Raw genomic sequence first — 15,175 nt, forward strand, 5'->3', positions numbered from 1 at the left:
GAACTGTCAGAAATAGCGGAGCTCTCTGCAGGGACACTTTTTGCTGGACTGGAATTCTTCTTATTTTCATCCTACTTCTTCTTCTTCATCCTCATCCTCTTCTTCATCCTCATCCTCTTCTTCTTCATCATCATCCTCTTCATCTTCATCCTCTTCTTCATCCTCATCCTCTTCTTCATCCTCATCCTCTTCATCCTCATCCTCTTCTTCTTCCTCATCCTCGTCCTCTTCTTCTTCATCATCCTCTTCTTCTTCATCCTCATCCTCTTCTTCTTCATCATCCTTATCCTCCTCTTCTTCTTCCTCATCCTCATCCACTTCTTCTTCATCATCCTCATCCTCCTCTTCTTCTTCTTCCTCATCCTCTTCTTCTTCTTCATCCTCATCCTCTTCTTCATCCTCATCCTCTTCTTCTTCATCCTCATCCTCTTCTTCCTCATCCTCGTCCTCTTCTTCTTCATCATCCTCATCTTCTTCTTCATCCTCATCCTCATCTTCTTCATCCTTATCCTCCTCTTCTTCCTCATCCTCATCCACTTCTTCATCCTCCTCTTCTTCTTCTTCATCCTCATCCTCTTCTTCTTCTTCATCCTCATCCTCACCCTCTTCTTCTTCATCCTCATCTTCTTCTTCTTCCTCATCCTCTTCTTCATCCTCATCCTCTTCTTCTTCTTCCTCACCCTCATCCTCTTCTTCTTCTTCATCCTCATCCTCTTCTTCATCCTCATCCTCTTCTTCTTCATCCTCATCCTCTTCTTCTTCATCCTCATCCTCTTCTTCTTCTTCATCCTCTTCTTCTTCTTCTTCCTCTTCCTTATCCTCTTCTTCTTCTTCCTCATCCTCTTCTTCTTCCTCTTCTTCTTCATCCTCTTCTTCATTCTCTTCCTCTTCTTCTTTTTCTTCTTTTTGTCTTCCTCTTGCAGGTCACTGCTCATGCGCAGATTTTTTATCGGCAAAAAATCGGCCGATTTGCCCACTAATTGCAGCGAAAATCGGCCGATCGGCAAAATCGGCCGATTTTTTTCCAACTTTACAGAAAAAAAAAAACGGCCAAAATACCGAAAAACGGCCGACCAAATAGCCCACTAACGATCCGAAAATCGGCCGATTTTCGACCCATCTATGGCCTGCATTACTGACAGTTCAGAAAAGTAGACAAAGTGACCGGCTTCAGCGCAAATATCAATATGTAGGCTACAAACATGCGGCTGATGCAATTAGCAATGTACTCAGGGTATAACAAGGCAAAAAACATGTCTCCCTTTACATGAAGGTCACATTAACCCAGCACAGAGTTCCCCCTTACATCAGAGTCTGCAGGATTCCCCTGTACAGTGCAAGGGGGAACTCTGATGTAAGGGGATCTCAGGTCACCAGATCCCTCCTCCTTACACAAGAGTCCAGCCCACAGACGTCCTTTTACATCACAGTCCACAGAATTCTCCCTTACATCACAGTCCACAGAATTCTCCCTTACATCACAGTCCACAGAATTCTCCCTTACATCACAGTCCACAGAGTTTCCCTGTACATCAAACGTTGCAGTGTTCCTCTTTACAGTGCAAGGGGGAACTCTGTGGCCCCTGATGTATAAGGGAATTCTGATGTAATGGAGAACTCTGAGGAATCTGATGTAAGGGGGAATGCTGCGGACTCTGGTGCAAAGGTAATTTCTGATGTAAGGAGGTCTCTGGTCACCAGAGCCTCCCCATTACACAAGAGTCCAGTCCACAAAGCTCCCCTTTACATAACTGTCCACAGAGTTCCCCCATACATCAGTTTCTCCCTTATATAAGACTCCATAGAGCTCCACTTTACATCACAGTCCACAAAGTTTTTCCTTACTTTGGAGTCCACAGATTTCCCCTTTATATCAGAGTCAGCAGGTTTCCCCCGTACAGTGTACAATGATTTAAAGTGTAAGTACAGTGTAATGAAGAACTCTGCGGACCCTGATGGAAAGGGGAAACAGCAGATCATGATGTTAAAGGGAACTCTGATGTAAGGGGGTCTCTGATCACCAGAGTACCTCCCCCTTACATCAGAGTCTGCAAGATTCTCCCTAACTCTGCAGACCTTGATTTAAAAAGGAAATGTGATGTAAAGGAGAAATCTGAGCACTTTGATGTAAGGAGGAATGTTGCAGACTTTGGTGTAAAGGGAAATTCTGATGTAAAGGGAGTCTCTGGTCACCAGAGCAACTCTCTCTCTCTCTTCTCCTTTACATTAGAGTCCACAGGGTTCCCCCTGCATCACGGTCCACACAGTTCTGTCTTACATCAGACTTCACAGAATTCCCCTTTACATCAAAATCCATAGGGTTCCCCCTTACAGTGTACAGTGATATAAAGTGTAAGGGGGAACTCTGCAGACCCCGATGTGAAGAGGAAACAGCAGACCGTGATGTAAAGGGGAACTCTGATGTAAGAGAGTCTCCAGTCACCAGACTTCCCCCGTTACGCAAGAGTCCACAGAGTTCCCCCTTACATCAGAGTCTGCAGGATTCCCATTTACAGTGCAAGGGGGAACTCTTTGGACTCTGATTTAAAAAGGAACTCTGATGTAACGGGGAATTCTAATGTAAAGAGGAATGCTGTGGACTCTGATGTAAGCCTGGGTTCACACTTCTGCAGTGCTGCATATCGCATGTGATTTGCACAGGAACTGCACCACATTCCTGTGCAAATTACATGCGGATTCTGTGCGGTGCGATTTGAGCTATACATTTTGTATGGCTCAAATCGCACTGCATGCACACCAGAAAGGTGCAGGACCCTTTTTTGGTTAGCACTAGAATCGGATGGCATGGGTATTCACACCCATGCAATCCGATTCAGCACATCGCTCCGCGTTTTGCAAACCAATTTTGGGGTGTTGTTAACATGCATACCCACAGCAGTTCGCATGAACGGGGTGTGATTATGATGCAGTACGGAATTTGCACTGAAACCGGTGTGAATTCAGCACCGCATCAGTGTGATCCCAGTCTAAAGGGGAACTCTGAGGACTCTGATTTAAGAGGGAATGCTGGAAAGTCTGATGTGTGTGTGTGTGGAAGGGGGGAAGGGGGGGGGTCTGGTGACCTCAAAGGCAGACCATCTTCCGCAGTGTGAATACACTAAGGTAAGGGGGGAGGTAACTTATATAAGGGGGGGACCGTTATATCAGTGTCACTCCTTACCTTAGTGTATTATTCACTACCCCCCTAAATTTACGGATGTTTGGCAACCGTGCTCTTCCATCTATTCAGAATTGTCACGTGACAGGGGGCGGGGCTGATTGCAGGCCGATTCCTGTCACCTCAATTTAGAATTGTCAGATGATGCCTCAGTTTTGGGCCCTATTCACACCTGGCCTCCTGGGAAAGCGTGTTCAGCCTGTGTTTATTGTTGCACAACACTCATTCCCCTATGCGCAGCAAACATGTCAAAGAAGCACCTGCAAATTTTTTGGGAAGTGAGATTCACACTTTTTTAGGCACATTTTAGGTTAACATTAAGGCCCCATTCACACTTCACATACCAAGAACATACGCTCCCGCTCCTAGTTTGTTTTTTTCTCGCATAGTGTAACCAATTCATTTGACTGGGCTGTTCTTTGCACAACAAATGCCCCATAGTAGGTCCAGCACCTTTTTTGAGTGTAGAGCATCACTTGTTTTTTAGAGTGACTATTGCCGCGTTTGTAGAGTGACAAAATGGAAGACTGCAAACCGCATTTGTGGTGCCATTAAGAATTAATAGTACCTACACATGCATTTTGTCACAACTTTAATAGCATGATCTAGAATCACAAACAGAATCACGCAATTCTGCATGTAATTTCAAATACACAAAGCGCTCTGACTGGGGGGGCACAGTCAACATAGGAATGTTCTGAACACAGAGAGTCCCCCGCAGTCCGAATGCTCCTTTCCCGAATGTGTCCTGCACAGACAGAATGCTCCTGTCCTCGTTGTGTCCTTCAGAATGTCCTCTCCTCACTGTGTCCTTCAGAATGTCCTCTCCTCACTGTGTCCTTCAGAATGTTCTCTCCTTGTTGTGTCCTTCAGAATGTCCTCTCCTCACTGTGTCCTTCCGAATGTTCTCTCCTCGTTGTGTCCTTCAGAATGTCCTCTCCTCGTTGTGTCCTTCAGAATGTTCTCTCCTCGTTGTGTCCTTCAGAATGTTCTCTCCTCGCTGTGTCCTTCAGAATGTCCTCTCCTCACTGTGTCCTTCAGAATGTTCTCTCCTCGCTGTGTCCTTCAGAATGTACTCTCCTCACTGTGTCCTTCAGAATGTACTCTCCTTGTTGTGTCCTGCACAGTCAGAATGCTCCTGTCCTCGTTGTGTCCTTCAGAATGTCCTCTCTTCACTGTGTCCTTCAGAATGTCCTCTCTTCACTGTGTCCTTCAGAATGTTCTCTCCTCGTTGTGTCCTTCAGATTGTCCTCTCCTCAACGTGTCCTTCAGAATGTCCTCTCCTCACTGTGTCCTTCCGAATGTTCTCTCCTCGTTGTGTCCTTCAGAATGTCCTCTCCTCGTTGTGTCCTTCAGAATGTTCTCTCCTCACTGTGTGCTTCAGAATGTTCTCTCCTCACTGTTTCCTTCAGAATGTACTCTCCTCACTGTGTCTTTCAGAATGTACTCTCCTTGTTGTGTCCTTCAGAATGTCCTCTCCTCACTGTGTCCTTCAGAATGTTCTCTCCTCGCTGTGTCCTTCAGAATGTCCTCTCCTCACTGTGTCCTTCACAATGTTCTCTCCTCGCTGTGTCCTTCAGAATGTCCTCTCCTTGTTGTGTCCTCCACAGTCAGAATGCTCCTGTCCTCACTGTGTCCTTCAGAATGTTCTCTCGTCGCTGTGTCCCCCAGAATCAGAATATCCTCTCCCAACCAGTGTGCTCTTGTCCTGGCCATGTCCCCCGCAGTCAGAGTGCTCCTCTTTTACCTGTGTCCCCCTTCAGTCAGAAGGCTGCCGTGTCCTTAACAACGATGACTCATCTGCTGTCAGTATGATTCCCCGCTGTAAACAGAATGTAAAGAATAGAAGTGTCAGTTAAAAAATAAAAATAAAAACAGTGTGGGGGTCCACCTCAGAAACCATACCAGACCCTTAGGTCTGGTATGGATAGTAAGGGGAACCCTATGCAAAGTTAAAAAAAAAATGGTTTGGGGTCCCCCACAAAATCCATACCAGACACCTATCCAAACATGTAGCCTGGCAGGCCAGGAAAGGGGGGAAACAATCGAGCGCCACCCCTCCTGAACCATACCAAGCCACATGCCCTCAACATGGGGGTGCTTTGGGGGAGGGGGGCTCCCCCCCAAAGCATCTTGTCTCCATGTTGATGAGGACAAGGGCCTCTTCCCCACAACCCTGGGTGGTGGTTGTGGGGGTCTGCGAGCAGAGAACTTATCGGCATCTGGAAGCCCCCTTTAATAAGGGGTCCCCTAGATCCCACCTCCTCCCATGTGAATGGGTACACATTCACCACAAATTTGTCAAATGTATAAAAAAACACAAACACAGTTTTGACAAGTCCTTTAATAACAAAAAAATTAATACCCCCCCTCTCCAAAGTAGATCCTCGTCAATCACTTTTGACACTTTTTTTGGTGAATGAATAGGGGTACATACCATACTTAGTCACATAAGGGGAGCAGGATCTGGGGGCCCCCTTGTTTAACCCCTAGATGCCGAGCACACACAAGTATGCGGCCTCTCAGCATCTGGGCCTTGATGCGAAGCGGCCGCATATTTGTGTACCATTTGAAAATACATATGTGCTGAGAGTGTGCGCTCCCAGCACATACTGTATGTCAGTAACTCACGGAAAGGTCCCCATCTCCCCTTGCGATCGGGACCTTTTCTTATCATGTGACTGCTGTGACAGTGAATCACAGCAATCACATGACCCTAAAACTGCCTCCCGGCTTCAGAAACCTTTTAAAGGGCCGGGAGGCGCCAGCGCAAAGAGGTTAAGGGGGCTTTCAGATTTTGATAAGCCCCCTGTCTGCAGAACCCCACAACAACCACCCAGGGTTGTGGGGAAGAGGCCCTTGCCCCCATTATTGTGCTACCCCAAAGCGCAAACCCCCCATGCTGAAATGATGCGACCTGGTATGGTCCAGGAGAAGGAGGCTGCATGCTCGCCCCCCCCCCCCCCCCTCTTTTCTGGTCTGCCTGGCTGCATGCTCGGATAAGGGTTTGGTGTGAATTTTGGGGGGATGCCACACTGTTTTCATAAAAAATTTGGCATGGGGTTCCCCTTAAAATTCATACCAGACACAAAGGGCCTAATATAGATTGGGCATGACCCCCATGCTGTTTTTTAAAAAAATGTTTTTATCTGGCACTTCTTTTGTTTACATTATGCTGACAGCAGGTTATGGTTGTTAAGGACGCGCCGGCCAGCCATCTGCCCGTTCCTTAGCAACCAGCACTATTCTGAATTAAACTAAACGAATGCGAAAGCTACTAAACTAATCCTGAAAAAGAATAGGTCCATTAACGATTGCATCCAAAAACAAATTCGTCAATTAACGAATGGATCCAAACATGAAACAAAATTTTCCAAGGTGAACATGTCTACCTGACAGCTTAGCCATCGGGAGAGAAGGAAAGTCCTTTGTAGGCTATGAGGTGTAACTTACACAGGGCTATGGACTCCTCATGTGATAGCATTGTTTGGCCCAGTGCTGTCATATGGAGTGAGTCACATGATCCTCCATACCCCTATATACCAAGTATTTAATTCGACCTCTAGCACTGAATGGAGCAGCAGAGTAGTGAAGGAAAAGAGTATATTCTAGGGAGGTATGGGGGATTAAAGCAAACCTGTTGCTTTGCACTAAATGGGTAATGTGGAGGTTTGCTTGAAGGTACTGTATATCAGGGGCGGACTGACAACTCATGGGGACCCCAGGCAATAGGGGATCATGGGGCCCCTGTGTCCTTGCCCAAACTCAAAAAAGCCTATGAAAAAGGTACCAGGGGCATCTCATGGGGCTCCCTACTGACCCCGGGCCCTCGGGCAGTTTCCAAATGGTCAGTCCGCCCCGTATATACAAAATGTTATTATTCTACTGTATATCCTGGGTGATTTTAGAGTGCAAATGAAAGACAGATCTTCAATTATCCAAAAAAAAGATTGTTATAGTTCATAATTAGTCCCTTACCACAATGTCTGAGCTATACTAACTACAAAATGTCATTAATAATTAAAGTCTGTTGGTGCTCAGCAGATGTTGAGATCTTAACATTCTTTCTTGTAATTGAAAAATGTGACATTTACTGTATAACTAATAGGATGTTGTAATACGAAAAGGATACTTTCTGTCAGTAATGGGTAATGATCCACAGGGAGCATTTACAAAATAAAATGCTTCAACAAAAGCACCATAACTAGCAATTGTGAAAAATTAATTTAGTTTAGTATACTGTATATATGCTAATGTCATTTAATGTCATTTAAGGAGGTGAGGAAGTATAGTTCAAGCTTACTTGTATAAAATATTTTATTTTTTCTTCAATCACTTGAGTCCCAGATGTCCTTTCAAAAATGATGAATAGATTTCAGTTGTCACTCTCAGTTCCTTTTAAAATGGCATCTGATTTAGAGACTGACAAGGACCAGTCCTAGAAAAGTTATTAGCAATAGCTGGGGTCCAGGGCAAAGCCTAGAAGAACTTGGTAGTATAAAGAAACTGATGCTTCAAGATTTCCTCTTAGGTAATGCCGTTTCCCTCAAGGTCCAGCAATTGGTTGGAAGCAGAGGAGAACTGATCCAGCTCTGTCCTTATTCCTCCTACATGTCTTGCACGAGTCTTCTAGCTTCAGTGACCTGGTGCTGTAGAGATGTAGGATTAGGCGCCTCCTAATTGGAGCATAACACACATGAAGAAAAAAAAGGTCTCTAAAGATTTAAAGCTGAACTTGGGCTTGTCTGTGGAAGAGGTGGCCATAGTCGCAAGACCACCTGCCATAATGTGTACAGCATACTTGCAAGTTATGGTAGATTTAATCCTTAGCTTGCCCTCCTCTAATGCTCCTTATTGCTACAATGCTGTCAGATTCCTCTTCCTGACTAGGGTCTTCTTTCTTGAGCCTTTGGGTGGCCATAAATCATGTACCTTCTATCCATGAGCACTGCTAGGGTTAGTTTACACTAGCATTGCTTTCTGAAGAGTTATCTGCATTTAGATCACTCTTTAGAGAGCATCTTACAGGCAGTGAGGAGATGTTGTATTGCCTCTTTGCCATCTGCTTTAACTCCTTGAACCTTGCACTAGCACGCTGTAACCACAGGTTGCAGTGCACTCCTATTCAGTTGAATAGGTCTCGTTCAGAGGGTGGTACTGTCCGCTGAATGCAGCAGCAGGGATAATTTTTGCTGTGATTATCTCCCTCACTGAAGAGTGTTGGGTGGATACTGGAAGAAAGCATCTGGTGATCCTATGACATTATGAGCACTGACCAGAGGAAGGCAAAAAAAAAGCCTGATCCAATTTTCTCCATTGGGGAAAAATTCCTTCCTGATCCCCAAGGAGGCAATTGGATATTCCCTGGTATTATTACCTATAAATGTTAGCATCCAGTTATATTTTGTATATTTAGGAATGCATTCATCTCTATTTTTAAAACAATCTACTATGCTGGCTAGAACTAGTTCTTGAGTCTATTCCACATTTTCACAGCTCTTACTGTGAAGAAGCTTTACGATATGTGGAGGTTAAATCCCTTTGTCTGTAGACTTAAAGAGGGCCTTCTTGTCTCTGTAATGACCTGAAAGTGAATAACTCAACACCATGTTACCTATATGGACCACTTATGTATTTATACATGGCGATCATATCCCTCCTTAATCTAGTACATCAACCTCAAAGAGTAGTCCAATGTGGCACCAACATTGGAGTAGAACATTCTAGGGTCCTGGTGGATTATTTCTGTTACAGTTGAGTAGAAAAGGTATTGCATGATGGGGGCAAGATGATAGGAATTTCCTAAATGAAGATTGCACTGCATAAAGATTGCACAATTTCTCAAGCTTAAAGTGTAAGTCAGCAGAATTTTTTTTATTGTATTTTTTATTGTATTGTGCAGCCCAGTCCTTTCAATAGTAGGATGGAGGGAGATGAGGGGCCAGCGGGTTTTGTGGAAAGGCTCCCCCAAAAGCTGCATCAGTAATGGGAGGACATGCATCATTTAAAAGAGGAGGAGTGCTGGTATGTACTATTCACATGATATCGAATTGCATAGGTGGATTTTAGGTTGCCCCTTTTTTGTCTGTTAAGACTAGTGGTAGTAGATTAGGTTTAAAAATTTGAGAAGAAAGCAAAAAGGAAGTAAAAGTATGGCGGTAGAAAGTGGTAAGCAGGAGGCTGTTATGAGAATGGTGGATATACTGTAGAGTAGATAGGTAGCAAGGAGGTAGAGAAAGAGACTTTAACCCATTCATGATCAGCCTTTTGAAGAGCGAGGACTACTTAAGTGATGTGGTAACCAGTCGTGGGCCAGAATGAAATGAAATGGTTCAGTATTTAAAATTTTTTATTTTGAATAGCATAATGAACATTTTCCTCCTGCAGCTGCTAAATGGAGGCCGGAGGAAGAGTAGAAGTCAGCATTCAGCAATGGCAGGAGGAAAATGGAGAGGATCGGTTCCTGTATATAAAATAAAATCAGATATAGTGTCACGCTCCACTATCAATTGCAAAAATGTGAATGAATGAATTTTAAATAAATAATAGTCAGCATCGAAAGAATACATATCAATATCTCTGCAATTATATTACTGCTGCAAACACGTCCTTATTAAATCCGTGATCTTGACTCTTCTTCTGGTGCTGTGATACAAAATAATAACCATGTAGTCCACCAATCATAAAGAATATTATGCACCTTCACCGGTTGTGCTCTCACCTGGTCTATATGACCAGACCGTTAAGTGATGTCATAAAAGGCTTGTGTCCCTTTAATTGGACTTAGTGGTAAATGGATGGGACTATCCCTTTTTCCCTTGGATGGATGGATGGATGGAGTGTTCCCTCTTTCCATCAGGTGGTCTCCTTGCTTCCTTATGGATATTCCTGGAGCCGGATGGATGGACAGAAATTTTCCTCTTCCCACTAGGGGGTCTCCTTGCTTCGTTAGGGATTTTTCTCCAGAGGTGTAATGGCCATGGAATGTAATAAAAAAATATAGTGCCTTATCCTCTTTAAAACATAATTTATTAAATAAAGTAGTGCACTCACATGTGTTACAAGTTAAAAGTGCATTCAAATGTTGAGATTTGAATCCACGGTAAAGTTTTCCAATATCGATGAATATTTGCTGTATGTTGCTTTGGGTGTCATGATGTCAGAGCCCCTCCCCTACGTGTTACGCCACCGGGTCACGTGGCTTCATCATCGGTTCCTGTATATGCCACCCCTGCCTCCCCTCCTGTCCAAGTGTAAACACCCCTGATGCCACACTAGTGGTTGGGGGGGGGGGGGTCAGGTGGTGATAAAATCACATCCCAACTATGGGGTTTTACTGCACCCCAAACAGCAAATGTAAACAAGCCCTTACTGTCCTGAGCCCCCCATAAGACTGCTTTCACGCTGATGCACTGCAGTTTACCAGCGCCCTGGGTGCAGTGCAGTGCACCTTCAGCTTTTCTGCGGGTTAGCTGCGCATTGCCATAGACTTCTATTATATTTTATATTCAGGAGTTTTGGTGCACTTTCAGAAACGCACCAAACCTGCAGTATATAATAGAAGTTTATGGTTCAGTGCAGCTAACCCGCAGGAAAGCCGTAGGTGCACTGCGCAGCACTCATGGACCAGTGTGAAAGCAGCCTAATAGTTGTTAATCCTTTTATAGGTACTAATATGCCCATTGCAAAATTACAATGTATGTGTTGTTTAATACACTGACCTTCTTTTCTTCTTCCAGCTTCTGCTGGTATCGCTCTTCGTCTCTAGGCTGCTAGAAAGGTCCCTGGCGAAGTGCACTTTGTGTCACTCCGCCTGGGACAGGAGCCAGCGCTACAGAGGAAGCAATGGCTGATGCGGCTCCTGCTCCCTCCATGGCTGCCGGCTTCCTCTGCTGTCATCTCCGGCTCCATGCACTTTGATGCTCTGGATGGCGGGTTGGCAAGCCCAGATCGTGATCAATGGGCTGCTGACCCCGGGCACGTGCTTCCCTGGTTTGAGGTCAAGAGCCATATTAAAGGGCTCTTTGGGCCACAGATTGAGCACCACTGCTCTAACCCTTTCTCAGTCTATCCAAAACCGCAAGAGTTTGTCTGGAGATCCACTTGAGGCATGAAGCCCTTTAACCATTTCAATACCGGGCAATTTTACACCTTCCTGCCCAGGCCAGTTTTCACGTTTCAGCGCTCTCACACTTTGAATGACAATTGCGCGGTCATACAACATTGTACCCAAACTAAAATTTTATCATTTTCTTCACACAACTAGAGCTTTCTTTTGGTGGTATTTAATCACCGCTGGGGTTTTTATTTTTTGCTAAATTAACAAAAAAAGACCAAACATTTTGAAAAAAAAAACACGTTTTTCTTTGTTTCTGTTATAAAAGTTTGCAAATAAATAATTGTTCTTCATAAATTTAGGCCGAGATGTATTCTACTACATGTCTTTGGTGAAAATAACCCAAATTAGGATGTATTATTTAGTTTGTAGGAAAGTTATAGAGTTCACAAACTATGGTATAGATCTGAATATTGATCAATCCTGAAGTACTGACAGCCAATCTAGTTTCTTGAGGTCCAAGAAAGTCAGAACAGTACAGATATCCCCCAAATGACCCCTTTTTGCAGAGTAGACAGTCCGACGTACTTCATAAGTTGTATTTTTTTTGTCATAATTTTTCGGAAAATGAAAAAATTAAAAAAATTATTTTCACTATTTTTTTTTACATACTGTCACCAGTGCAGTACAGCGTCATCATATAACTGGCATGGCGGTGATCAGGGACACTGACTGGTGACAGTATGAAAAAAAAAAATATATATATATTTTTATTTTTATTATTTTTAATTTTTTATTACATTTTTTAAGATTTTTTTTTCATATTTTACTATGACCAAAGTAGTACAATGTTACCATAGTAACATTGTACTACTTTGTGTAAAAAAAAAAAAAAAATACTGATCACTTCCCCAATTTGCTTATAGCAAAGAATTACTTTGCTATAAGCAAGCATTTACCTGAATGACATCGATTCATTCAGGGTTTTTTTTTTTTTGTGCTTAGCTGTGATTTGGCCACAGCTAATCACATGACATGTGCATGTGACCTGCTGTGACCATTCACAGCTAGGCACTAGTATACAATGGATGGCATGAATAAAGCCATCCATTGTATACAACTGTCATGTGACCTGCTGTGATTGGTCATAGCAGGTCACATGGTACCGGCAATGGGGGCCGGTACTCAGATCTGTCATTGGCCGTGTCCGAGGTACACGGCCGTTGACAGATCGCGCCGCTGCGTGGCTCTGCAACCGAACTGCGCATGTGTGGGAGGACGCCAAATGGCGTATACCCCGGAAATCTGCAGCATTTTTGCGGCCGCCAAACGGCTATAGGCCGGGCGGCTAATGGTTAACCCCTTGGCACTGCTGTCACACAAATATGGGGTCTCACAGAACTGGGCTTATTTCCGTGGGGTAGCAAATTTGCATGTCTGCATATATACAGGACCTCCTTCTATCCTGCTCCCTGGTCTCCTCCTCCCATGCACGACTGCAGGACTTCTCCAGGTCCTCCCCCATCCTCTGGAACTCACTGCCCCAATCCATCAGACTGTCGCCTTCCCTATTCACATTCAGGCGCTCCCTCAAAACCCATCTCTTCAGGGAAGCCTACCCCACCCTCACCTAACGGCCATCCTCCCTCTTTCCACCCACCACTTCATCCCCCTCAGCCACTTCCTACTGTACCTTTACCCCCTCCCTCCTAGATTGTAAGCTCGTAAGAGTAGGGCCCTCTTACCCCTCGTACGTTGTTTGTTGTTGTTGTACTGTGCCATGTATTGTCCCCCCTATTGTACAGCGCTGAGCAAACCCTTTGGCGCTATATAAACTCGTAGTAATAATAATAATAATAATAATATCTGTCTTTGTAATTGACACTGTCACTGAAGCCCGCCCTCATGTTTTTTTTCTCTCCGAATGGAAGAGAGAGATACACTGTAATAGTGTATCTCTCTCTCCTTGCAGAGAAAAAAAACAACACAAGTGTGTAAAAAAAGAAAAGAAAAATAAATAAATATTAAAAAAGAAAAGAAAAAATAAAGAAAAAATACCTAGATAAAGGTTTGATCTAAGGTCAGTACCAGGCAGGGGCGGACTGACCATTTGGAAACTCGGGCACTGCCCGAGGGCCCGGGGTCAGTAGGGGGCCCCATGAGATGCCCCTGGTACCTTTTTCATAGGCTTTTTTGAGTTTGGGCAAGGACACAGGGGCCCCATGATCCCCTATTGCCCGGAGGCCCCATGAGTTGTCAGTCCGCCCCTGGTACCAGGGTTAGTGTTTGGGTCAAGGTCAGAGTCAAAGGTCAAAGTCAAAGGTAGGGATTTTTTTAAAATTTGTAACAGTGTCAGTTAATGCCAGTGTCAGTGTTTTAGGTAGGACAAAAAAAAAAAAAGCAAAATGTGCACTATTGTTTCTGGGCTGTACTAAGGGTACAAACAACACATAACATACACATATGTTGTATTGCTGCAATTGTCAAGAGCTGGAGAATTTATTTTGGGTTGTTCTTTGGTGGTAGGTTATGGTAGTAACAAGAAACACACAGCTACATTTAAAAAAATATATTTTTTTTTTACAATTTTGGGCCAGTTTTATTTTGATAAAAAAAAAATCAGGAGATATCCATTACCATTTACCACAAAATAAAAGCCCAATTTTTCCTGAAAAAAACAATGTATAATTGACCTGGATATACAAAGTAGTTGTGATATGTACAGTTTTACTAAAAATTTCAAAGTTGCAAAATTTTACTTAGACATTAAGATTTGTTTTACCCTTAAGCGTGAAGGGGTTAAAAACATGTTTAGAACTAATAGTAGTCTCCAATCTGTTTGCATTTTAACTTGTTTTTGTTTAGTAGAATATATATATATATATAGTATCTCACAGAAGTGAATACACCCCTTACATTTTTGTAAGCATTTTATTATATATTTTCGTGTGACAACACTGAAGAAATGACACTTTGCTACAATGTGACGTAGTAAGTGTACAGCTTGTATAACATGTAAATTTGCTGTCCCCTCAAAATACCTCAACACACAGCCATTAATGTCTAAACCGCTGCCAACAAAAGTGAGTCCACCCCTAAGAGAAAATGTACAAATTGGGCCTAATTAGCCATTTTCCCTCCCTGGTGTCATGTGACTTGTTAGTGTTACAAGGTCTCAGGTGTGAATGGGGAGCAGGTGTGTTACATTTGGTGTTATCGCTCTCACTCTCTCATACTGGTCACTGGAAGTTTGACATGGCACTTCATGGCAAAGAACTCTCTGAGGATCTGAAAAAAAGAATTGCTGCTCTACATAAAGATGGCCTAGTCTACAAGAAGATTGCCAAGACCCTGAAACTGAGCTGCAGCACAGTGGCAAAGACCATAGAGCGGTTTAACGAGCCAGGTTCCACTCAGAGCAGGCCTCGCCATGGTTGACCAAAGAGGTTGAGTGCAAGTGCTCAGTCTTATCCAGAGGTTGTATTTGGGAAATAAACGTAGGAGTGCTGCCAGTATTGCTGCAGAGGTTGAAGGGGTGGGGGGTTAGCCTGTCAGTGCTCAGACCATACGCTGCACACTGCATCAAATTGGTCTGCATGGCTGTCATCCCAGAAGGAAGCCTCTTCTAAAGATGATGCACAAGAAAGCCCGCAAACAGTTTGGTGAAGACAAGCAGACTAGGGACATGGATTACTGGAACCGTGTCCTGTGGTCTGATGAGACCAACATAAACTGATTTGGTTCAGATGGTGTCAAGCGTGTGTGGCGGCAACCAGGTGAGGAGTACAAAGACAAGTGTGTCTTGCCTACAGTCAAGCATGGTGGTGGGAGTGTCATGGCCTGGGGCTGCATGAATGCTGCTGATACTGGGGAGCTACAGTTCATTGAGGGAACCATGAATGCCAACATGTACTGTGACATACTGAAGCAGAGCATGATCC

This window comes from Staurois parvus, unplaced genomic scaffold, assembly GCF_062004578.1.
Source record: "Staurois parvus isolate SC_StPar_1 unplaced genomic scaffold, SC_StPar_1.0 ptg000294l, whole genome shotgun sequence".
NCBI classification, from domain to species: domain Eukaryota; kingdom Metazoa; phylum Chordata; class Amphibia; order Anura; family Ranidae; genus Staurois; species Staurois parvus.